The 24,733-nt window shown below is 35.0% G+C and overlaps 1 long non-coding RNA gene across 1 annotated transcript in view; it reads left to right on the top strand.

Annotated features, from left to right (window-relative positions):
- Window positions 1-24,733, top strand: part of LOC132540733 (uncharacterized) — a 698,115-nt gene that overhangs the window by 292,611 nt on the left and 380,771 nt on the right. The window contains exon 2 of the long non-coding RNA XR_009551891.1: window positions 16,317-16,371. This is a non-coding gene — a long non-coding RNA (uncharacterized LOC132540733). The remainder of the gene's footprint in view (window positions 1-16,316; window positions 16,372-24,733) is intronic.

Raw genomic sequence — 24,733 nt, 5'->3', positions numbered from 1 at the left:
CATACATACTTATGCAGGATTAGATGAATTCTATAACCTAGTGCTGATCAAATTGTTAAGTTTTCAGTGAAGACATTATTTGTATATATTATTAAAAAGCTAGCTAGTACCAATTATTCTTTAGTGATATTTATATAGATGGGAAGTGGGTGGAAACCACAATTATTAATGAGGTGGATAGCAGCCTGAGGGTGTTAAGAGGATGATATAGTTTGTATATAGGTGGATAAAGGTTTATTAGTAAGGTTCTGTTTTAAATTGGAAGCTATGCTACTTTTATTTATGCCATTTTATGATTTAGTTATTAATGAGAGGGGGAAGAGAGCAAGCAAACTTGCCAGAGCATCATTCATATACAGTGCTGGAATTCTAACTTGGACTTTACACTTGAAAGTTTAGTGCTATACCAATGTGTTATCTCTCAGGTTACATATGTCTTTTCTGAGTTTCACATCCTTGATAAGTAGATAAATTATTAATTCTATGACTGAAAAAGTCTCTAGGTATTCCTAATACTTTATTTCATTTTAAAAATATTTGACAGCATGGGGGTAATATTTAGTATACTGCAGAAAAAAATTATTTGTTGTTTTTAAAATAAATGAATTGAGTATTTACTAAAATATATATTGGTGGAAGTTTGCCATAAACTTTATGGGACTGAATGTTGGTGCATCTAGTTGAACACATGTGTTACAATGCACAAGGACCCAGGTTCCAGTCCCTGGTTACCACCTGCAGGGGGAAAGCTTCATGAGTGGTAAAGCAGGGCTGCAGGAGTGTCTCTTCTCTTGCCCTCTCTATCTAACCCTTCCCTATCAATTTCTGGCTGCCTCTATCCAATAAATAAAGATAATTAAAAAATTAAACTTTGAATTACTTTTATATAGTTCACTCATATGCAGAATATAGGCAATTGGATATACAAATGTGAAAAAAATGAAATGTCCACCTATTTTTCAAGACTGTCAGAGAACTATAATGGTTATCTATGGGGATGGAAATGGGGGGCACAGACCTTTGGTGATAAGAGTGGTGAAAAAAAATTTTAAAAAAGGGAAAAGAGAGTGAAACATAAATAAACCCTTACTCTATCTCTGTAGATTCAACCTTACTAATGGGGGGTGCATACAAGGGGGAAAGTGGGAAGTAGGGAACCCAATGTCCTGTTATGGAAGGAGATAGCACTTTGGTGATAGGTGAAATATATATGATGGGAAATTGTATCCCTGAGACTATTATTTTGTAAAACGATATTTCCTCAATAAGAAATAATAAATAAAAAATGACCTATAAAAACCTTAGGAATCAGGTGGTAGAACAGCCGGTTAAGCGCATGTGGCGCAAAGCGCAAAGACCGTGTAAGAATCCCAGTTCGAGCCCCCGGCTCCCCACTTGCACAAGCGGTGAAGCAGGCTTCCAGGTGTCTATCTTTCTCTCCCCCTTTCTGTATTCCTCTCCTCTTTCCATTTCTCTCTGTCCTATCCAACAACAATGACAACAATAGTTACTACAACAATAAAAAAGGGGCAACAAAAGGGAATAAATAAAAAATATTTCTAAAAAATTAAAAAAATAAAAGCCTTTAAATTAATTTTGAAGATCTTATTCTCATTTTTGTGAAAGGAAAGTTACTTTGTTTTATTGTGTTAGTTATTTATATTGATTTATTTTTGCCACCAGGGTTATTGCTGGGGTTTGGTGCCTACATGACAGATCCACCACTCTGGTGGCCATTTTTTTCTTGTTTTTATTTATTTATATTCTCCTTGATAGGACAGAGATCTAGTGAGAGGGGAGGGGAAATTAGAAATAAAGACCCTGCAAAGCATGAAACTTGTGTCGGTTAATGTGTGCGTTTAACCAGAGGCGTCACCATCAGTTCTAAAAGGTAAAATCTTGATATTAAAAGAGCATACACTGTTTTGACTATCTAATTTAATTTTTACTACTTAGAATTTTCCATTTTAATTACTTTAGAATGGTTTTTCCAAAGGGTTTTAATTCATCTCCCACTTTGTGAAATTCTTTTTTCTTTAATGCAGAGACTGAAGGAAGTGGGAAAAGGCTGTATTGTTGAGAACAGAAGATGGTGAAATTAAAATAGTACTTCTTATGATTCAAAGTGTTTGTTCAATTAATATTTATGACTGAAAAGTGCTATTAAGAAATGATGTAAATAAGCTCTGGGGTTGACAAATGACTTGAAAGGAAAGCATTCGGTTTTGTTGTTAGTGATTCCATCAGTATCAGTGAACCATTACTGTAGGTTCTTAGCAGACGAGGACTACCTCAGCAACATTAACATGACCACAAACCACAAATCCACCACTCAAATCCTGATTTTATGTGAGAAATAAAGCATAAAGTTGTGATTAAAAGAAAGTTGGCATTGTAAATGAATACTTCAAAGATGATTATTTTAAATTCAAGTAAACTAACTGAAAATAGGTGAAATTTAGATATTGTAATTTTAAGGATACTACCATAAAAAAAAATACAACTGGCAGTTGTCTCATATGTATACTGTGTGTATATTAGCAACTTTGAGAGGATTTTACCGAACTTTAAATTTTATGGCATGAAAGCTGATCTTTCTTTCAGGATATGGTTCCAGCATTTAAAGATCAGTGTTATGGCTATTATATTAGAAGACTAATATAATAAATGAGCATCCATAAGGATTTCTGTGGGTGAACATCTAGCAAAATGTAGATTATACCCTCTTGTATATACTGCATGCATCATAAATCGCTTAGGTAACATCATTTACATATGCATCATTGTGAGAAGATAGAGAACTAGAAATAAAGTAGAAGCAATATTTTGTAATCACACTACTAAGGGATAGTGAGAAAAGTTTCTATCCAATAGCTCAAGATATTTGAACTAGCAATACATTCAATTATATAATTTTGGAATTACAAATGCACACATACATATATCACTATTGCTTTATGTGATCCATATTTAATTGCTTTAACCTTCCATGTAAGACAATTATCTCTTTCATATGTAGGAGCTGAGCTGCTCTATCTAAAGAGGTAATGTAAAATTTCTTCTTGAATAGCAATAAATCATGTTAATTCAGCTCTAGTCAAATACAAAGTGGTAGAGAGTATGGAAGAAGAATAGCAAAGAGTATGGTCAAAATAAATTCTCAAGTACTCTAAGAATTTGCCTAATTAAAACTATATGCCAATATTAGTTTCCTGCTATGAAACAAGAACTCAGATCAGCAGGAGTAATCACAATAATTTATTGATAGTAAAGGAGGTTAAAGGAACTTCACATTTTGATTCTAGTACTGTTTCTTTTGCTAAGTCAATAAACACAACTCAATTGCTGACAAAAAATGAATTGAGGGAGTCGGTCCATATAGTGCAGAGGGTTAAGTGCACGTGGCACAAAGCGCAAGGACCTGCCTAAGGATCCCGGTTAGAGCCCCTGGCTCCCCACCTGCAGGGGAATCCCTTCACAAGCGGTGAAGCATGTCTCCAGATGTCTTTCTCTCCCCCTCTCTGTCTTCCCCACCTCTCTCCATTTCTTTCTGTCCTATCCAACAACGACGACAACAATAAAAAAGGGGGGGCAACAAAAGGGAATAAATAAATATTTTAAAAAATGAATTGAAAATGACCACCTGTCAAAGGTTAAAAATATAAAATGAATAACATTGGAACTAGAATCAGAGCCTAGCAGAATTATGAAATAGGGAGCAATCTTATTCAGTTATTTTTCATCACCTTCTGTATTTTGTTGCCCTTGTTTACTGTCGTCGTTATTATTGTTGTTATTGCTATCATTGTTGTTGGATAGGACAGAGAGAAATTGAGCGAGGAGAGAAAGATGGAAGGGGAGAGAAAGACACCTGAAGACCTGCTTCACCGCCTGTGAAACCCCTTGGGGAGCCGGGGGCTCGAACCAGAGATCCTTATGGCGGCGGTATTTGTATAAGCGCCATGTGTGCTTAACCCACTGAGCCACTGCCTGGCTCCCCACTTCTCTTTTTTATATTGAGGTCTAATGAATTTGATTTTGCATCATCAGTTTTCTCCAAAATTAATAAATGCATCTAATACTGATTCAACATTCAATAAAATGCATTTTCTTAAGATGTGTTGACCTATATATGAAGATATCTATTTGATTTTATTGAAGATTATCTTTTTCTTTATAAGAGAGAGATGCAAAAGAAGGAAAAAAAAAAGACTAGAGAAACTCTTAATCCTATGAATTGCCAAGGATCAAACTCTGGGACTCAGAAACACAAGACTTGAGCTTTGTGCACTGAGATTCCTCCCTCTATAAAATGTCTTTATCTTCAACACATCTACATTTATATTAAAGTGTCATCTAGGAAGTTTCATTTGTTATTCTGTATATCTGTATTTTCCTATTCCCCAAGTTTTCATCACACATAAAAATTTAAGGAATATAATGAAGAGGGAGGAGTAAGTCATTCTTATTTTTCAAAGGCAAAGCATAATTTCAGGACTCTTCTTGACAAAGCTACATTTCATTTCTAGAAGGTGTCAATCCCTGATCACTCAGTATTATTTCTTGCTTAAATAATGCTTTTAATTTAAGCTTCTGATCACTTAATGTTAAGGGTCTAGGTTATGACTGGATTCAGCATAGCTACTTGGTATTGTGCAATTGCTTCATAGAATCAATACACAATATGCTTTCTCAAAGTGAATAGAATGTTCTGTATGAACCAGTTTATTAGCTCCTTTTACAGAGGACTTGTGTATGGTTTTTAATCTCTATAAAACAATAATCAGACACTGAAAAAAAGATTGTTTATTTCCAGCTGTGCAAAACAAGCTGCTGAAAGCCAAGGAAAAATTATTAATTTTGTGTTCAGATGAGCTGTTCCAGAGAATATAATGTAAAATACATATCATGTGAGATATAAGCAGGGTTTTAGATAACAAAATTGTTTCAACTGATTATTTTCATGATAACTCAACCTGGTTCTATGTTTTGTTTCTTGTTCACTCATCTGTGTTGACTGTAAAAGGAAATCCCTTGATGATTAATAACTAGACCATTTAAAAACTGATAGTGACTTAAGGAACTATGATAAATCTGAGTTTTACTTGTGTTTTCCCTCTTACTTAATAAGGACACTATTAAGTAAGAATAATGCCTCGTCTTGTTCTTTTTTTGTCAGGATTCCTTTGGAAATTCTAGGGGTTTTCTGCTTGTAAATAATTTTTTGTAGTTTTACTCCTATTAAATTTTTTGGTGGTACTTTGATGGAGATGACCTTAAATTTGTATATGACTCTAGGTAGGATGGTCATTTTGATGGTTTTAATTCTTGGTATCTCTATTTTATTGAACTCATAATTTTCTTTCATTTTTTAAATTTATTCTGCCTTTTGTTGCCTTTGTTGTTTTATTATTGTTGTAGTTATTATTGTTGTTGATGATGTCGACCTTGGTGGATAGAACTGAGAGAAATGGAGAGAGGAAGGGAAGACAGAGAGGGGGAGAGAAAGACACCTGAAGACCTGCTTCACTGCCTGTGAAGCGACTCGCTACAGTTGGGGAGCCAGAGGCTCAAACCGGGATCCTTACATGGTCCTTGTGCTTGGTGCCATGTGTGCTTAAGCCGCTTCGCTACCGCCGGATTCCCGGAACTCATAATTTTCAGTATACAAGTCTTCCATTTTCTTTTGTTAACTTTATTTCTAAATATTTAATTTCTTTTATAGCTATGTAAAAGTTATAAATTCTGTAGTATCTTTTTTTGTTGTGTTTGCTTCTGATATCGGGGAGACACTGATTTTGTAAAAAGTATTAGGGAGTGTTCTTGTGTCTGATATTTTGAAAGAATTTGAGGAGTATAGGTAGTTAACTCCTCCTTAAAGATTTTGTAGAATTAATTTGTAAAATCAGCTGGGCCAGGACTTTTGCTGCTGGCGAGGTTTTTGATTTCTTTGGCTGTAATTGGTCTAATCATGTTTTACAGTTCCTTCTGATTTAGTCTCAGGAGGGTATATGCATCTAAGAATTTGGCCAACTCTTCTAGGCACTCTAGTTTGATGGCATGATAGTTGTCATAGAAGCATCACATGACACTTTGGACTTCTATGGTGTTTGTTATGATCTTTCCCATTTCATTTATTATATAATTTATTGGAGTCTTTTTTTATTTTTCAGTGAGTCTGGCCAGGAGGTTGTCAATTTTGTTTATCCTTTCAAAGAATCAGGTCTTAGTTTCATTTATCTTTTGATGAGTTTTTTTATTTTCAATGTTGTTGATTTCTGCTCTGATTTTTGTTATTTTGTTCCTTCTGTTTGCTTTAAATTTCCTTCTTTTTTCTAAATCCTCGGGTTAGAAGGTTGTTTATTTAATTTATTTTTTCTTGCTTCCTAATTTGTGACTATCTGGGTATGGATTTCCCTCTTAGTGCTGTTTTATCTGTGTCCCAAATATTATTTTATTTCTAAATTATTTTATTTTATTCATTTTGGTTAAGGACAGAGAAATTGAGAGGGAAGTGGGGGGATAGAGAGAGAACGAAAAAAGAGAAAAAATAACACCTGAAGCACTGCGTCACCATTTATGAAGCTAGCCTCCTGCATACGGGATCCAGGAGCTTGAGCCTGAGTCCTTGTGCCTGATAATGTGTATGCCCAGCTAGGTGTGCCACTATCCAGCCTCTATTATGACTTTTAGTTCTGCTGTTGTATTTTTTTAATTTTCCTCTATTGTGATATTAGTTAGGTTCATCTGTTTTGGGAGCTGGGTGTTGGTGCACCTGGTTGAGCACACATGTTACAATGTACAAGGGTCCAGGTTCAAGCCCCTGGTCCCCATCTGCAGGGGAAAAGCTTCACAAGGTGTGAAGCAGTGCTTCAAGTATCTCTCTGTCTCTCTCCATTTCTGTATCTCCCTTGTCTTGATTTCTGGCTTTCTCTATCAAATGAATTTTAAAAACTCATATTTTTGTCATTTAATTTTTAAATTTATTCTTGGTTTTTGGCTTCTATTCTCTCTAGAAGTCTCATATGTTTGTTTTCCATTTATGTTGAGGCTATCTTCCATAAATTTAAGTTTTCTCACTTCATTGAGAAGCATGTGGAGAATTTTTTTAGGGGCTTCCTAAAGCATTTTGATTATTTCTGCTTTATTAAAGATTTTTCTAGACTTTTGTCTTGATTATTTTAAAAGTAAGTCATCTTTTTTAATGTTTATTTATTTATTTTTTCCCTTTTGTTGCACTTATTGTTTTATTGTTGTAGTTATTATTGTTGTTGGTTGTCATTGTAGGATAGAACAGAGAGATATGGAGAGAGGAGGGGAAGACAGAGAAGGGGAGAGAAAGATAGACACCTGCAGACCTGCTTCACTGCCTGTGAAGCGACTCCCCTGCAGGTGGAGAGCCAGGGGCTCCAACTGGGATCCTTATGCCCATCCTTACGCTTTGCGCCACCTGCGCTTAACCTGCTGCGCTACAGCCCAACTCCCTTGTCTTGATTTTTAAGTAGGATAGATTTCTTCTGCCTCATCATTCTCTCTGGTGTCATCACATTTGTCAGGTTATATAGAAGTTCCAGTAAAGGGACCAGGTGGTAGAGCGCCTGGTTGAGCACACATGTTATAGTGCAAAAGGATCAGGGTTTGAACCCCTGCTCCCCACCTTTAGGAGGAAAGCTTCAACAGTGGTGAAGCTTGGCTCAGGTATCTCTCTGCTCTCTATCTCTCTCCATCTATATCACCCCTTACCTCTTGATTTCTGGCTGTCTCTATCCAGTATAATTTGAAGAAGAGAAAGAGAAGGAGGAGGAGGAGTTGTTCCACCAATGATTCATTAATCTGGTATGACTGCATGGAACACAAAGGTGTGCTAAGTCTGGGCCAGTTTCTTAAAAGATCCTTGGGTAGGATATGACCCTTAGGTTCTAGGTAGGACACTTGTGGGTGGCTTGTGCTCGAACTATCAAGGGTTAGGTTCCAGGTTTATTGGAACAGTGGCTTGATAGTTTCAGGGCACGGGCACAAGCAAAGTGAGTGAGTGTCCAGTTTAGGGCTGTGAGCCCCTACATAGAGGAACAAGGACTGGCAGACTCTAGGGTGGGTTGTGAGTGGACAGGTGAGTTCTGGGATTAGGACTACAAGTCCCACTGTTGAGGAATGATGCCCAGATGGGCCACAGGCAGATGAGCTCAAGCAAGCTGGTGGCTGGCCTAGGACTATGAACCTCAAAGGAGTAGATGCCTGATGAAACATGTTCAGGGCACACAAGCAACTGTGTGGCAGAGGAATGGTGAAGAATGGAGGTGTGAGAACAGGGAAGTGGCTGGGCTAAAGCTATAGGCCCAGGTATAGAGGAATGGATCCTTGATAGGCAATGGGGCAGAGGCATGCAAGCGAGTTGCCACGTTAGGATATAGATAATAGGCAGAGGCGCTGTAGTGAGCCTAGTGGCTACAGTTGCAGGCCCTGGTGCAGAAGCGAGGATCCCCAAGGAGCCTCAGACAGGGCAGTGCACAAGCATTGACCTTACAGAACTTTGCATCTCTGGCTGATCTTAGGGGTGTCAATTTATATAATTATTAAGTTTTTTGAAAGATAGTAGCAGTAATAATTTCATGTGTTGCATAATAGTGAGATCATGAAAATAAAGCAAAGGTTCTGTCAAGGCACTCCATCCCTCCTGTGCTTCTGCCCAGGGCCTTTCATGGATCCAGTCCTTTCAGGTCATATTTTCATAGTTTGTCAGCTTATACTGATATTTACTTAGCAATATTTACTTAGCTCTGTAAATTTAAGGCCCTGCACTGTTCTTTTAAGTACTGTCATAGTTTAATATTATATATTGATTTTGATATGATTGCTTAAATTTAATACACTTTTGTATTGTATATAAAAGCAGTAAAAATATACCAAATTATCACAAAATATTTTACTGTGTGTGCTTAACCCTGTGTGTCACCTCCTGATCCTCACAAAGTATTTTAATATGTCGCTTCAAGATTAAATTATGATCATTTACAACTCATAATAGAAATTTTGATTCATTTTTTTATCCAATAAAATTTTAAGTACTTGCAATGAGTTAGACACGTTGGTAGGTTATTAGGATTCAGCAGTGTGCAAGAAAGATTAGTATTTTAAGTTTTAGTCTACACAAAGATTCCTTTATTTGTGGGGAAGGGAATATGACTCAGGCAAAAAGTTACATAATTTTACTATATTTTGACAGGAGGTTTACTAAGTGTAATTATAGAACCTAAAATAATTATCTAACATAAATCTGAATAACAAAAAGGTATGAAATCAGGGAACTTCTTACATGATCCTTATTCTTACAAGTCCTTTTAATATGTTGTTTGCAACAAGTGATGAATAGAGCTATATAAATAAGATGGATTCATTATTTTAAAAGCCAGAACACATATCATTATGCCTTTGAAAAAATATATAGTTCTTTTCATTAGTTTGTTCAAGAAAAAAATTATCTATATCTAGTAGGAATTACACTATTAAGTGTGTACAGAATGAAGAAAAACATACATGCATTATATGCTTAGTGGAATTTACAGTCTAAAGGTTGTTTAAATTACTTTGTTTTGGTCTATGAGTATTCCGTATTCAACAGATACTTATACAAAGCATATACTGGAATTTATTACATGTGCAGTTCCACATTGAACAGAGTGCTAAAAATTAAAAACACAATTTATTCTTTTGGTAGGTACAAATGCTCTGAGACAAAATTTTACTTTTTATGGACTACTTCAGGAATTTTTCATGAAATAAATAACCTGACATTTTCTACTCAATTAATTGTTTATATATGTTCAATTGCTGCAATTATTTCATAAGAATTATATTTTACAATATACTGATGCCTGTAATTTCTGAATTAATATATATTTTATCTTAGATGTATAGAAATGAGAAAAATCCTTAGCAGCACTGAAATTTTAGAGCTGTCAGAATGCTTATTATAAGCAAACTATGTTTATTTTATAGTCTACTTAATCAAAAATATTGACTAGTTGTGAATAAACAAAATAAACAAGGATATTTGTCACGTGTAAGTGACACACAGCAAAGTTATGTGCACATTCATGAGAACTCCCAATGAAATACACATGAATTTCATACTAATTAACTTATAAAACAAACTGATACTTTAGTTTATTTGGGCCAGAAAGACTACCCACTGTCAAGCAATCAAGAAAACCCCTTTAATTGCAATTTATTCCAACAACCACAATTTATTGATCCTAACATACACTTATGCCACAGCAGTATCGTTATTTGACTTTATTTTAATAGCTTCAAAAGGTTAGAAAGTTAGAAACCACTGTGAAAAAGACCATTAAAAAGTTGAGTTGCTAACATTGCTTCACTCTCTATGCTGAGCAACATTACCTATAAATAAGATGGGATTACATACAATAAATAACAAAAAAGGAGCTAGTGTTACAGTTTTTTAATTAATGTTGCATAGTAATCACAAAACTAGCATAAAGAAGCAAGAAAAGTCAGTAGTGTTATTTGTATTTTACAGTTTAACTTAGTTTAGAGGGGCTAAGCAAATTCTCTAGAACTGTGATGTTAAATTGTAAAAATCCAGCTGTCTGACTCCAAAACACATATTTTATTTCTTGGAAATTATTTTCACACTGACCTTTCTACAATAATTAATTCATTTTACCACATACCTAGTATAATAATAAAAATGTGAAGATATATCATTCACATGAAATTTGACCCAGTGTGCTCTTAAGTAGAAAAGACATGAATATCTGGTAACTAAAATGTGTTAGCTATACAACTTTTACAGATGTTCTCCTTTATTAGAATTGCATTATTTCACTTTGAAATCTTTCTTTCGTTTTATTACAAGACAGTTTCTGTCATATGGGTACATTTTTTTAAATCTTTCCATTATAAGTGTCTGTAAACCACTGACACCAGCAACTTAATTCCTCCTTTATCATCATATTCCCCAAAGCCCACTTACTTCTGTCTCTCAATTCTATTCCACTGATCAGTGTGTCTATTCATATTCCAGTACCAAACAGTTTTGATGGCAATGGCCCTATAATAAAATTTGAGATCTGGGAGTGTGATGCCTCCAGTTCAGTTATTTCTTCTCAAGATTGTTTTGGCAATTCTAGGTTTTTCTGGTTTCAGATAAACATTTGTAGCATTTGTTCTATTCTCCTAAATATGTAGTTGGGATTTTGATGAGGATTGCATTAAATTTGTATATGGCTCTGTGTCTTATATTCATTTTAATGATGTTAATTTTCCCAAACCATGAACATGGAATATCTTTCTACTTCTTTGTGTCTTTTTCTATTTCCTTGAGTACTGACTCATAAGTTTTAGTATAGGAGTCTTTCACTTTCTTTGTTAGGTTTATTCTTAGATATTTTATTGTTTTTGTTGCTAAAGTAAAAGGAATTGATTTCTGGATGTCAACTTCTTCTAACTTAGTGTTTGCATAGAGGAATGACACTGACTTTTGAATGTTAATTTTGTAGCCTAGCACCTTACTGTATTGTCTGATGATTTCCAAAAGCTTCTTGCTGGATTCTTTAGGCTTTTCTATGTATACTATCATGTCATCTGCAAATAGGGAGAGTATGACTACTTTTCCAGTCTGTATGCCTTTAATTCCTTGCTCCTGCCTGATTGCTATGGCAAGAACTTCCAACACTATGTTGAATAGGAATGGTGATAGTGGGCATCCCTATCTAGTACCTAATCTGAGGGGAAACGCTTCCAGTTTTTCACCATTGAGTATGATGTTGGCTGTAGGTTTGTTACATATAGACTCCATTATCTTGAGGAATTTTCCATCTATTCCCATTTTTTGTAGCATTTTGATCATAAAGGGATGTTGTATTTTGTCAAAGGCTTTCTGTACATTTATTGACATGACCATGTAGTTTTTTTGTCTTGCTCTTATTGATGTGGTGGATCATGTTGATTGATTTTTGTATATTAAACCAATCTTGCATCCATGGGAAAATATACAACTGTATCCTGTTTGCTAGAATTTTGTTCAATATTTTAGCATCTATGTTCATCAGAGATATTGTTCTGTAGTTTTCTTTTTTGGTTGTGTCCCTGTCTGCTTTTGATATCAGAGTGATGTTGGCTTCATAGAAGCTGCAAAGGAGTATTATTGTGTGTTCAGTCTTCAGGAAGACTTTAAAAGTAGCAGTATTAGTTCTTCTTTGAAAGTTTTGTAGTATTCATTTGTAAAACCATCTGGTCCAGGACTTTTATTCTTGGGAAAGTTTTTGATAACTGTTTCAATTTCATTAGCTATGATGGGCCTCTTCATATTATCTAGTCCCTCTTTATTTAATTTTGGAAGTTCGTAGTTATTTAGGAAATTGTCCATTTCTTCCAGGTTCTCTAGCTTGGTGGCATATAATTATTCATAGAAACCTCTAATGATATGTTGAATTTCTGTGGTGTCTGTTGTGATATCTCCTCTTTCATTTACAATCCTACTTACTTGGGTCTTCTGCCTTTTTTTGTTTTGTGAATCTTGCTCAATGTTTGTCTGTTTTGTTCACTCTTTCCAAGAACCAACATTTACTTATATTGATCTTCTTTATGGTTTTCTTATTTTCAATGTTATTTATTTCTGCCCTAACTTTCGTTATATCTGTCCTTCTGGTTGCTTTAGGATTCCTTTGTCCTTATTCTTCTAGATCTTCAAGGAGTGCAATCAGTTTTTTTTTTTTATTTCTGCTTTTCCTTGTTTCCTAATGTGTGTGTGTATGGCTACGAACTTCTGTCTCAGTACTGCCTTAGCTGTGTCCCAAATATTTTAATAGTTTGTATCTTCATTTTCATTGAACTCTCAAAACATTTTGATTTCTTCTTTTATTTTCTCTTTGACCCAGCAGTTGTTAAGTAGTGTTCTGTTGAGCTTCCACATTTTGGGACTGTTACTAATCTTTTGCTGATTATTAAGCGTTAGTTTAATTCCACTGTGGTCTGAGAAGATACTTGGGATGATTTCAGTGCTCTTGAATTTGCTGATGCTGTCTCTGTGGCCTAACATATAGTCTATCCTTGAAAATTCCTTTGTGGACTTGAGTAGAATATGTATTCCAGTTTCTTGGGGTGAATGACTCTGAAAATATCCAATAGTTCTATTTAATTGCCTCATTCAACTCCCTCATTTCTTTATTGATTTTCTTCCTGGATGATTTTTCAAGTTGAGAAAGTGGGGTTTTGAAGTCCCCTACTATGACTGTGTGCTGTTAATATATTGCTGTAGCTCTTTCAGTAGATGTTTGCTGTATTTAGATGGCTTCTCATTGGGTGCATATATGTTAAGAATTGGTAAGTATTCTTGCTTGACTGGTCCTCTGAGAATTTAATAATGTCCATCTGTATATTTTTAAATTTTATTTATTTTAAAGTCTGTCGTGTCAGATATGAGAATAGCTATTTCTGTCCTTTTTTGTGGGCCATTGGCATGTATGTATGATAGTTTTCCATCTTTTCACTTTAAGTCTGTCTTTATCTTGTTGCGTATGTATGTTTGATAGTTTTCCATCTTTTCACTTTAAGTCTGTCTTTATCTTGTTGAGTTAGGTGGGTTTCTTGTTGAGTTGTGTTTTCTGCTCCATCTTCCTACTCTGTGTCTTTTAATAGGTGAATTTAGGCCATTAACATTTATTGTTATCATAGATTGAAGATATTTTCACACCAATTAATGTAGATATTTAGAGTGTTCTGATATATGGCATATTTAAGGTGGTCTGACTTTTTATAGAAAACCTTTCAGAACTTCTTTCAGGGCAGGCTTAGTGATAATTGATTCTTTCAACTGTTGCTTGTCTGGAAAGGTTTCTATGCCTCCATCTGGTCTGAATGACAGTCTAGCAGGATACATTAGTCTTGGTTGAAAGCCTTTCTCATTGAGCACTCAATCGATATCTTGCCATTCTCTTCTGGCCTGTAGTGTTTGTGTGGAGAAGTCTGTTGCTAATCTTATGGGTTTTCCTCTGTAGGTGACTTTATTTTTCTCTTGAAGCCTAGAGGATCCTTTCTTTATTCTTATTCCTTTTCATTCTAAATATGATGTGTCTTGGGGTATATAAGTCTGGGTTAATTCTTTTTGGGGCACTGTGGGCTTCTTGAACCTTTATGTCTTCTATGTTGTCTATACTAGAGAAGTTTTCAGCTGTTATGTCCTGAAGAATGCTTTCTTCCTCTCCTTCTCTCTCTTCTTCTGGTAGCCAATAAGTAATATATTATTTCTTTTGAAGTCATCCCATAGGTCTATGTTGTTGTTTTCAGTATCTCTTAATCTTTTTTTGAGATCTCTTACTTCTTTTTTAGTTTTCTCTAATTTGTCCTCAATATTGTCAATTCTGTCTTCAGCCTCATTTATTCTATTCTCTCTCCCCTGTACTATTTTCTATTTCTATTTCTATTTCTAGTTTGTCTATTTTGTTACCCTGTTCTGATAATTGTTTTAGCTTGTTCAGCTAGCTGTGTTCTTAGCTCAGCTATTTCAGCTTTCAGCTCTCTAATCTCTAATAACCCTGAGATAATTAGTGTTTTCTTCCAGAGTCTCATTTGTTGTTTCTGCAGTTCTGATGACAATTCTTTCAATCTACTCACTCCTGTGACTGTTTCCTTAACAAGCATTTGGATGTTGACCTCACTATTTTGTGGTTCAACATTTGGGGGAGCTTTTAGCTAGAATCTTGTTTGCTGGGAGCTGGCCCTGGTGAAAGTAATTAAGAGTCCCTGAAGGAAAGGGGGAGTCGGTGAGGAAGAAGTAGTGAGTGACACATCAGCTGCTTCAAGTGCAGGAGAGAGGCTTCTCTTTTTGTTAGAGAAGCAGCCTCCCCCTCTTCTGTCTTTTTTCTTCCTTATACTATTATGCACCTTTGTAAAAATTGAGTGGAAGTCTCTCCCTGAAGAGCTGCAGCAATAGTAATTCCTTGTAAAAAGGAAGGTATAACTTCTGAACAGGCTTATACTTTTGACTTTTGCATGTTGAACTAAGCTTGCATCTTTAGGATAAATTCTACTTGGTCATGATGCATACTCTTTATTATATCACTTTTCAGGTTTCAACTAATTAGATAATGTAGTCAACCTGTCTAGTAAGACAAACTTTTAGCTTTAAACAGTAGTTAGGGAAAATTTGGTAAATATAAAGAGTAGCTTAAATTTTTGCATTTCTTTATCCCCTCCCAAATTTTAAAAAGTATTTATTTAATCTTCACTATATATTGCCTGAGTGTTATGTATGCAACTTTTGTATTATTTATGTATCAATGAGATGATATTGATGAGACAAACTATTATAAAAATAATCTGAGTTGGTTGGGTGGTGGGGGACAGCTTAGGTTAGGGAGTAGAGTGTTTGATTTACCATGTGTGAAGGACTGAGTTTGAGGCCAAAAAAAGATATATCTCTATGGAGGGTAGAGTATATTGCTGTGTTGTTTCTACAAACCCTTTCTCTCTCTGTCTCTCTCTCTCTCTCTCTCCCTCTCTTTCTGTCTCTCTCTCTCTCTCTCTCTCTCTCTCCTCTCTCCCCTCTCTCCCCTTACTAACTTAAAAAAAAGTCTCTTACTAACTTAAAAAAAAAAAGAAAAAAATTGGGTCTATCACACAGTTCAGTAGTATTCTGTGTTCAAAAGTCCATGATTTCATCTCCTGACTCTGCTCTTTTTCTTGTTTCTTTTGGTTTTGTCCTTCTTCGCAACCCCTTCCCCCCCTTTTTTTTTTCACCAGAGCACTTTTCAGCTCTGACTTATGGAGGTGCCTAGGACTGAACTTGAAATCCTGGAGTCACCAGGCAGAAAATCTTTTGCATAACAGTAGTGCTGCCTCACACTTTCTGGTTCTATACTAAAAAAGTGTGTGAGGGGGATGGTAGAGATAAAGTCAAGATATTTTATCCTTTAATTCTTGTGTGTGTGTATGTGTGTGTGTGTTCATGGACTTTTACTGCTATTGTTTTTATGTGTTATGAAATTAACTATGTTTCTCTGAAAAGCATGTACCAGATAGCTTCATTCATATGTACAACATAAAGAATTGAAGCACATGAACTTGTAAAAACCCAAATTAATAATAATAATAATGATAATAATAAAATATAGCCAACTGCATGTAAGAATTAGTGAAAATTATGGTGGCTATTCTTGCATTTAGAGAGGAGATCCAGGGCCATAGGGTCTGGGTACTGTGTAGAACTCTGAAATATGATCTAGTAAACTGATATTAAATGAAATTATTTAAATTAAAAGAATAGTTCTAGCCTAATTTTCTCATTTTTGCAGGTGAAGCAATGGACAATCAAAGAAGTAAAGGGCCTGCCTTAAAGCCACACTACTAGTAAGTAATATCTGCTGATCTATAAACAAATTTAACTTATTTGAATGGTGGTCTATCCATTTTACAATTGTGCTTTTATTTCTACTTTAGAAATAAACTAAGAATCAAATATGTTCAATAATTTTCTAAGTACAAATTAACTATTTAATGTCAAGCTACTTTCAATTTTAAATCTCTGACTTCAAAAATTCCAAAGTTTTGTACTATGCAATTCTACTCTTAAATATATAAGAACAAGTATCTGTATATGTTAGAGAAAAAACCATATGAGCAGGATACATTACCAGCTGTATGGTATAGTACTTATGTTATAGTTAAAGATATGAAGATAAAATCATGAATAATGAAAGAAAGATTGAATTGGATGGACACTGCAAAGATTGATATAATCTAGATTTGACTTCAGACTTAAAAATTATTTGAAAACGTGTTATGAAGACATTAGATAAAATGGTAGCTTTACATCACTGGGAAATATTGAAAATACTTGTATACAGGCTTTATGGGTAGAGCTTGATATGTCAAAATTAATTGAATGACATTTCAACTAAGGAGATGTTGATTCAAATGTTGGAACAGGAAAGAACTGTTGACAATTAAATGGTGATTTGGACTGGGAAAGATGGAGATAGCTGGTGTTGCATTAAACCAAACTTTTTTCAAAGAGTATAATGATTGAAGTGAAAATTACAAGGACCACTGTGGAGTTAACAAATTAAAAAACAAACAAACAAACAAACAAAACTAAGGAAGAGTGAAGTGTTGCTTGAAAAAGTTTATTTTTGATATATGTTGATAGACATCTTTAAATACTGATTTTTAAAATTATGTTTTACTTTTAATAGTTATCCATTAAAAGTATAGGTCTTTTGCTATTGCACATTGTTGTTCTAATCTGTGCAGTGCTATAATCAGAATTGTGCTTGGAATTATGCATTATATTGGTTGGACTACATGGATAAAAATAAAAAATGAAACGACAAAGTTGTATGTGTGGAGAAATAATAAAGATAAACTCTCATTTTTAGTTTAGAAATAGTGAATTAGCTTCCTTTTCCAATAGCTGTAGTCCCTCATATTTCTATAATAATTTTGAAGGGGACTTAATACTGATTTCAAGATAAAATTTCTTCCCAATTTCATTTGAATTTTCTATTCTGCTATTCCACCTTGAATATTCTAGGTAGCTTAGAGAATTGATATTCCTATATTATCTTTCCCATACTAGATCCACTCTAAGAAGTCTGTAAATGAAAGCTTTTCTTCTGCTTCAAAAACCATTATTTACCTAAAATCTCCATTTGATAATGAGAAAAGAAATAATAGCTATACTTCTTTCCCTTATTTTTCTATTTTAACAAAATAATTACACCAATAGATAAATGTTAAAGTAAATTAAAAATCATTTAGATAACTGTTACTGGAGGGCTCTTGCTAGTAGTGAGTATCCCCTTTAAAACTCTGGACACTCTTCTCCTTTTGGAACCCTTCTAGCAATTATTAGATCTATCCATTATCGAAAGTAAAAAACACCAGCGCTGTACCCTGATACTCCTTGAATGTGCTTTCTCAAGTATTGACAATTGCACTCTGAACATTTTCCCACCTTCTTGTTGAATTGAATTCATAAACATGAAAATTTCATAAATAGTTTTTTTCTGTCTTGTATTGCATCTGTGACCCCAGTATTTCTTAAGAATGTACTTTAATTTTTGTTTGCCCTATATACAGCACAGCTGCTTACTTTATTCCTTCTATATTGAATCTCTGCTTTGAAATGTCTGTTCCTAATACAAATTACTTGTTCTCAAAAGCAATACTTGGTTACTGCAGGGTTTTTGTTTTCTAAAATGGAATATATTTATATATCCAAACTTCTAATAGTACAACACTTTGATGCAGGATCTATTCAAGCAATATATATATATGACTTGACATTTTATTTGGCCAGTTATTGTAATGAAAAGGAAAACTAGAGTATGGAATCAGAAAGGAAAGAAGCATCAAGTCTTATTGATATAGTAAAAGCCAAAATAGGTCAAACTTGAGAGGATTTGTAATGAACACTGAATTCTATTAACACACTGGCACATACAAAAGTTATTTGTTGAGTAACTGTGTGCCTGATTGGTTTTTAATAGACCAATATCTTCTCTCTTTTTATTTTTAATTTTTGAAAGTATTCTAACCCAATTAACATTTATCTTAGTATGGATAGAAATCTGTATTAGATTTCGGGAATTTTCTTGAGAATCACTTATATATGAATGTCAGTCATTAGCTCCACTTCCATCCCCAACCTTCAAAAAAGTGAGTTTGTGAAGGAACTTAACTATTGACACTTTTATGACTCCTGGTAGCCAATTATACTGAGAACTTGAGATGAACATGGCATTCTCAGCATTGAAGCTTATTATCAACTCTTATGTTGCTATCATGACCTAGTGGTATTTCCTTTTATAGCTTTCTTTTTATATATTCCCAGTTGGTCTTTGTGCTAAAAATAGACTGAGAGTCTCATGCTAGAGATGATACTTCATGACTGTTTGATATGTGGTACAGAGAAATGAGGGGAAGTATTTGCTTTTAGTATTTCATACTACTATTCACAGAGTAGCATGAGCATTTTAATGAAAAAGGTTGCTGAAAACATGTTTTAACATAAAATATATTATGCGGTAGTTTTTCCACACAAATCAAAAATATAGATTATAGACAATATATATAATAGTATAAGGGCTTATGTAGATGATTGTGATTTATAGAACTGAATTTTCATCTATACATACACAAAGGAGCTTGGGAATGAATATTAATTAGTGGATTGGGAAAAATAAAAGGTGGGGACCAGGTGGAGCTTCATGAGGTTAAGAGCACATAGTACTAAGCTCAAGGACCCGCACAGGATCTCAGTTGGAGCCCCAGCTCACCACCTGCAGTGGGGGATGCTTCACAAGCAGTGAAGCAGGTCAGCAGACATCTATCTTTCTCCCTCTTTACCAACCCCCTCTCAGTTTCTCCCTGTCCCATCCAGTATCATGGGGGGGGGGGATTAAAAAAAGCCACCAGGAGAAGTGAATTCTTAGGATTCTTAATGACAGCGCCAAGCCCCAGCAATAACCCTGGAGGCAAAAAAACTATGGTTTTTGCATATCATAATAGCAAAGAGGGACTTGAATTAGTGGTGAAAATGGCATATTGACATATATTAAGGGGAGATAAAAACTGTACTCATGTTTCAACAACTGTTTATTATTTCCCAAGTAAAATGATAAAATAGAAAACTGTAAAAATGGAAAATTAGTAACTTTATGAACATCATCATAGAAAAGTTTCAAATATGATTGCTGAAGGGATAAATGATATCCTAGTGATTAGTTCAGAAAGACAGGATAGTAAATTTGAATTTATTTTTTATAATGACTAATATGCCTGATAAAACATTTCTTACTAGAATCTGTAAGTATGCATTATAAGTCCTCAAAATGATCATTAACATTTATAATGTGCTTGGTACTCCTGGAAGTAAAATGTTCAGAGTAGAGTGTATCACTTGATTATCTCTACATATTCAAAATAGCTTAATTTCATTTAGCATATAGAGTATTAAATTCCATTTTAAAATATAAAAGTACAATGGTAGGATTAAATGAGAATCTATGTGTATCTCCCAATCTGTTGTGCTGAGCCTAAAATTACTACTACTACCATCACCACTATCACCACACCACCATCATCATCATCATTATTAATTGTCATCATAGTTATCAGTGGGACTTGGTGCCTGCACTAAGAATTCATTGTCTGGAGAACTCTCATAAGGCTTAAAGTGGACCTTCCCTATGACCCTGTAATTCCTCTACTGTGGATATATCCTAAGGAACCAAACACAACCATCCAAAAAGACTTTATGTATGCTTATGTTCATAGCAGCACAATTTGTAAAAGTCAAAACCTGGAAGCAACCCAGGTGTCCAACAACAGATGAGTGACTGAGCGATTTGCAGTCTATATACACAATGGAATACTACTCAGCTATTAAAAATGTTGATTTCACCTTTTTCAGTCCATCTTGGATGGAGCTTGAAGGAATCATGTTAAGTGAGATGAGTCAATAACAGAAGGATGAATATGGGATGATCTCATTCTTAGGCAGAATTTGAAAACCAAGATCAGAAGGGAAATCACTGAGCAGAATTTGGACTAGAGTTGGTGTATTGCCCCAAAGTAAAAGCCTCTGTGGGGTGGGGTGTTCAGGTCCTAGAATATGATGGCAGAGGAGGACATAGTGGTTGTATTCTTATGTGGAAAACTGAGAAATGTTATGCATGTACAGACTATTGTATTTTACTGTTGACTGTAAACCATTAATCCCCCAATAAAGAAATTTAAAAAAGAAAGAAAAGAAAAAGATTTTGACTAGCAGTGAGACACAACTAATCTATCTTGGATACACAAAGTGTTCTATATCTTAATAGGTAAGGATTATATTGAGATACATGCAAATTAAATCAACCTGTATTCTTACTATCTGTGCATTTTATATATCTCAATAAAACTTAAATTTGAAACAAGAAAAAAAGAATTCACCCCCCCCATTTTTCTTTATACTTGGTACCAAAAAGAGAAATCGAAGAGGGAGATAAAGGGAGACAAATTCAGCTTTGCTTTACCACTCATGGAGTGGGTTGGGATCAGGGACTTGAACATGGGCTTTTGTACATGGAGACATATACACTCAACTGCATAGTCTACCACCCATCCCTTGATTTTTATTGTTCAAGAAAAAGTAAATTGAGTAGAGGAGATAGCGTAATGGTTATGCAAACAAATTCTTATGCCTAAGACTCTGAGGTCTCAGGTTCAATTCCCTGAACCCCTAGAATCCAGAGCTGAGTAGAGCTTTGGCAAAAATTTGTAAAATTGCACTGAGGAGATAGCATAAAGTTTATGTAAAAGACTTTCATGCCTGAGGCTCCAAACTCCTAGGTTCAATCCCTAGCATCACTATAAGCCAAAGCTGAACAGTGCTCTAGTGTTTTTCTCTGTGTCTTTCTCTCTGTATCTCTCTCATTAAAATAAAATATTTTAATTAAAATTTTTAAAGACAATTATATAACACATTAAAAATGTGGATTTTTTTCCATTTATGAAATGACCTTGGAGAAATTTTCAGATTTTTATGTGCCTCAGTTTCTTCCTTTATAAGAACCTACTTCAAAAAAAATATTAGTGATTTGATAAAAATTTACAAAAAATTTTAAATAGCAGGTGTATAATTCCACACTGTTCCCACCACCATCGTTCTGTGCCCCCATTCCCATTCTCTCCACAGAAAGCTTCAGTATTTCTCCCAAGATCACAGGTTTGAATTGACATAGTGCTATTTTGTGTCACATACATTAAAGTATAAAACTTATAGGGAGTCCGGCGGTGGCGCAGCGGGTTAAGCGCAGGTGCCACTAAGCACAAGGACCAGCGGAAAGATCCCGGTTCAAGCCCCCGGCTCCCCACCTGCAGGAGAGTTGCTTCACAGGTGGTGAAGCAGGTCTGCAGGTGTCTGTCTTTCTCTCCCCCTCTCTGTCTTCCCCTCCTCTCTCCATTTCTCTCTGTCCTATCCAACAAGAAGGACATCAGTAATAACCACAACAATAAAACAACAAGGACAAAAGGAATGAATAAATAAAATAAAATAAAATTAAAATTAAAAAACCTTATAGAACATTGACTTATATAAGCTTTTGCTCCAAATATTTTTAATGTCTTTATTGGGGAATTAATGTTTTACATTCACAGTAAATACAATAGTTTGTACATGCATAACATTCCCCAGTTTCCCATATAACAATACAATCCTCACTAGGTCCTCTGTCATCCTTTATGGACCTGTATTCTCTCCACCCACTCACCCCAGATCTTTTACTTTGGTGTGATACACCAATGCCATTTCAGGTTCTACTTGTGTTTTCTGATCTTGTATTTTCAACTTTTGCCTGAGAGTGAGATCATCCCATATTCATCCTTCTGTTTCTGACTTATTTCACTTCACATGAATTTTTCAAGGTCGAACCAAGATCTGCTGAAAACGGTAAAGTCACCGTTTTTTACAGCTGAGTAGTATTCCATTGTGTATATATACCACAACTTGCTCAGTCACTCATCTGTTGTTGGACACCTTGGTTGCTTCCAGGTTTTGGCTATTATAAATTGTGCTGCCAAGAACATATGTGTACACAGATCTTTTTGGATGCATGTGTTGGGTTCCTTAGGATATATCCCCAGGAGAGGAATTGCAGAGTCATAGGGTAGGTCCATTTCTAGTCTTCTGAGAGTTCTCCAAACTACTCACCACAGAGGCTGGACCAATGTACATTCCCACCAGCAGTGTAGGAGGGTTCCTTTGACCCCACACCCTCTCCAGCATTTGCTGCTGTTACCTTATCTGATGTATGACATTCTCACAGGAGTGAAGTGGTATCTCGTTGTTGTCTTTATTTGCATTTCTCTGACAATCAGAGACTTGGAGCATTTTTTCATGTGTTTCTCGGCCTTTTGGATCTTTTCTGTGGTGAATATTCTGTCCATGTCCTCCCCCCATTTTTGGATGGGGTTATTTGTTGCCTTGTTGTTGAGTTTGGCAAGCTCTTTATATATGTTGGTTATTAAACTCTTATCTGATGTATGGCATGTAAAGATCTTCTCCCATTCTGTGAGGAATCTCTTGGTTTGGGTAGTGGTTTCTTTTGCTGTGAAGAAGCTTTTTAATTTGATGTAGTCCATTAGGTTTATACTTGCCTTAGTCTTCTTTGTAATTGGATTCATTTCATTGAAGATGTCTTTAACATTTATGCTGGAAAGAGTACCTCTAAGTATCTGATAGTTTGTGGTCTAACATCCAAGTCCTTGATCCACTTGGAATTTACTTTTGTGCTTAGTGAAATATAGTGGTTCAGTTTTATTCTTCTGCATGTTTCAACCCATTGTTTCCAACACCATTTGTTGAAGAGACTCTGCTTTCCCTATTTAATAGTATGGGCCCCTTCATCAAAGATTAGATGTCTATAGGTGTGGGGGCTCACTTCTGGGCTCTCAATTCTATTCCACTGGTCAGTGTGTCTATTCATGTTCCAGTACCAAGCAGTTTTGATGACAATGGCCGTATAATACAATTTGAGATCTGGGAGTGTGATGCCTCCAGTTCTGTTCTTTCTTCTCAAGATTGTTTTGGCAATCTAGGTCTTTTCTGGTTCCAGATAAACATTTGTAACATTTGTTCTATTCTCCTAAAAATGTGCTTGGGATCTTGATGGAGATAGTATTAAATTTGTATATGACTCTCTCTGGGTAGTATATTCATTTTGATGATGTTAATTCTTCCAACCCATGAACCTGGAATATCTTTCCACTTCTTTGTGTCTTTTTTGATTTCCTTGAGTAGTGACTCATAATTTTCAGTATAAAAGTCTTTTACTTCTTTGGTTAGGTTTACTCCTAGATATTTTATTGTTTTTGTTGCTATAGTAAAAGGAATTGATGTCTGGATTTCAACTTCTTCTAACTTAGTGTTTGCATAGAGGAATGCCACTGACTTTTGAATGTTAATTTTATAGCCTGACACCTTACTATATTGTCTGATGATTTCTAAAAGCTTCTTGCTGAATTTCTTAGTTTTTTCTGTGTATAGTATCATGTCATCTGCAAATAGAGAGAGTTTGACTTCTTCTCTTCCAATCTGTAACACTTTTATTCCTTGCTCCTGCCTGATTGCTATGGCAAGAACTTCCAACACTATGTTGAATAGTAATGGTGAGAGTGGGCAGCCCTGTCTAGTACCTGATCTGAGTGGAAATGCTTCCAGTTTTTCACCATTGAGTATGATGTTGGCTGTAGATTTGCTATATATAGACTCCACTATCTTCAGGATTTTTCCATCTATTTCCATTTTTTGTAGTGTTTTGATCATAAAGGGATGTTGTATTTTGTCAAAGGCTTTCTCTGCATCTATTGATATGACCATGTGGTTTTTGGTCTTGCTTTTGTTGATGGATTGGATCACATTTATTGATTTACATATATTAAACCAACCTTGCATGCCTGGGATAAACCCCATTTGGTCATGATGAACAATCTTTTTAATATACTGCTGTATCCGGTTGGATAGAATTTTTTTCAATATTTTAGCATCTATGTTCATCAGAGATACTGGTCTGTAGTTTTCTTTTTTGACTGTGTCCATGTCTGCTTTTGGTGTCAGAGTGATGCTGGCTTCATAGAAGCTGGCAGGGAGTATTCCAGTGTCTTCAATCTTCTGGAAGACTTTTAAAAGTAGAGGTATTAGTTCTTCTTTGGAGGTTTTGTACAA

Source organism: Erinaceus europaeus, chromosome 10 (assembly GCF_950295315.1).
Source record: "Erinaceus europaeus chromosome 10, mEriEur2.1, whole genome shotgun sequence".
Lineage (NCBI taxonomy): Eukaryota > Metazoa > Chordata > Mammalia > Eulipotyphla > Erinaceidae > Erinaceus > Erinaceus europaeus.
Note: the sequence above shows the minus strand (reverse complement) of the source record. Positions and strands in the feature narration are given on the sequence as shown.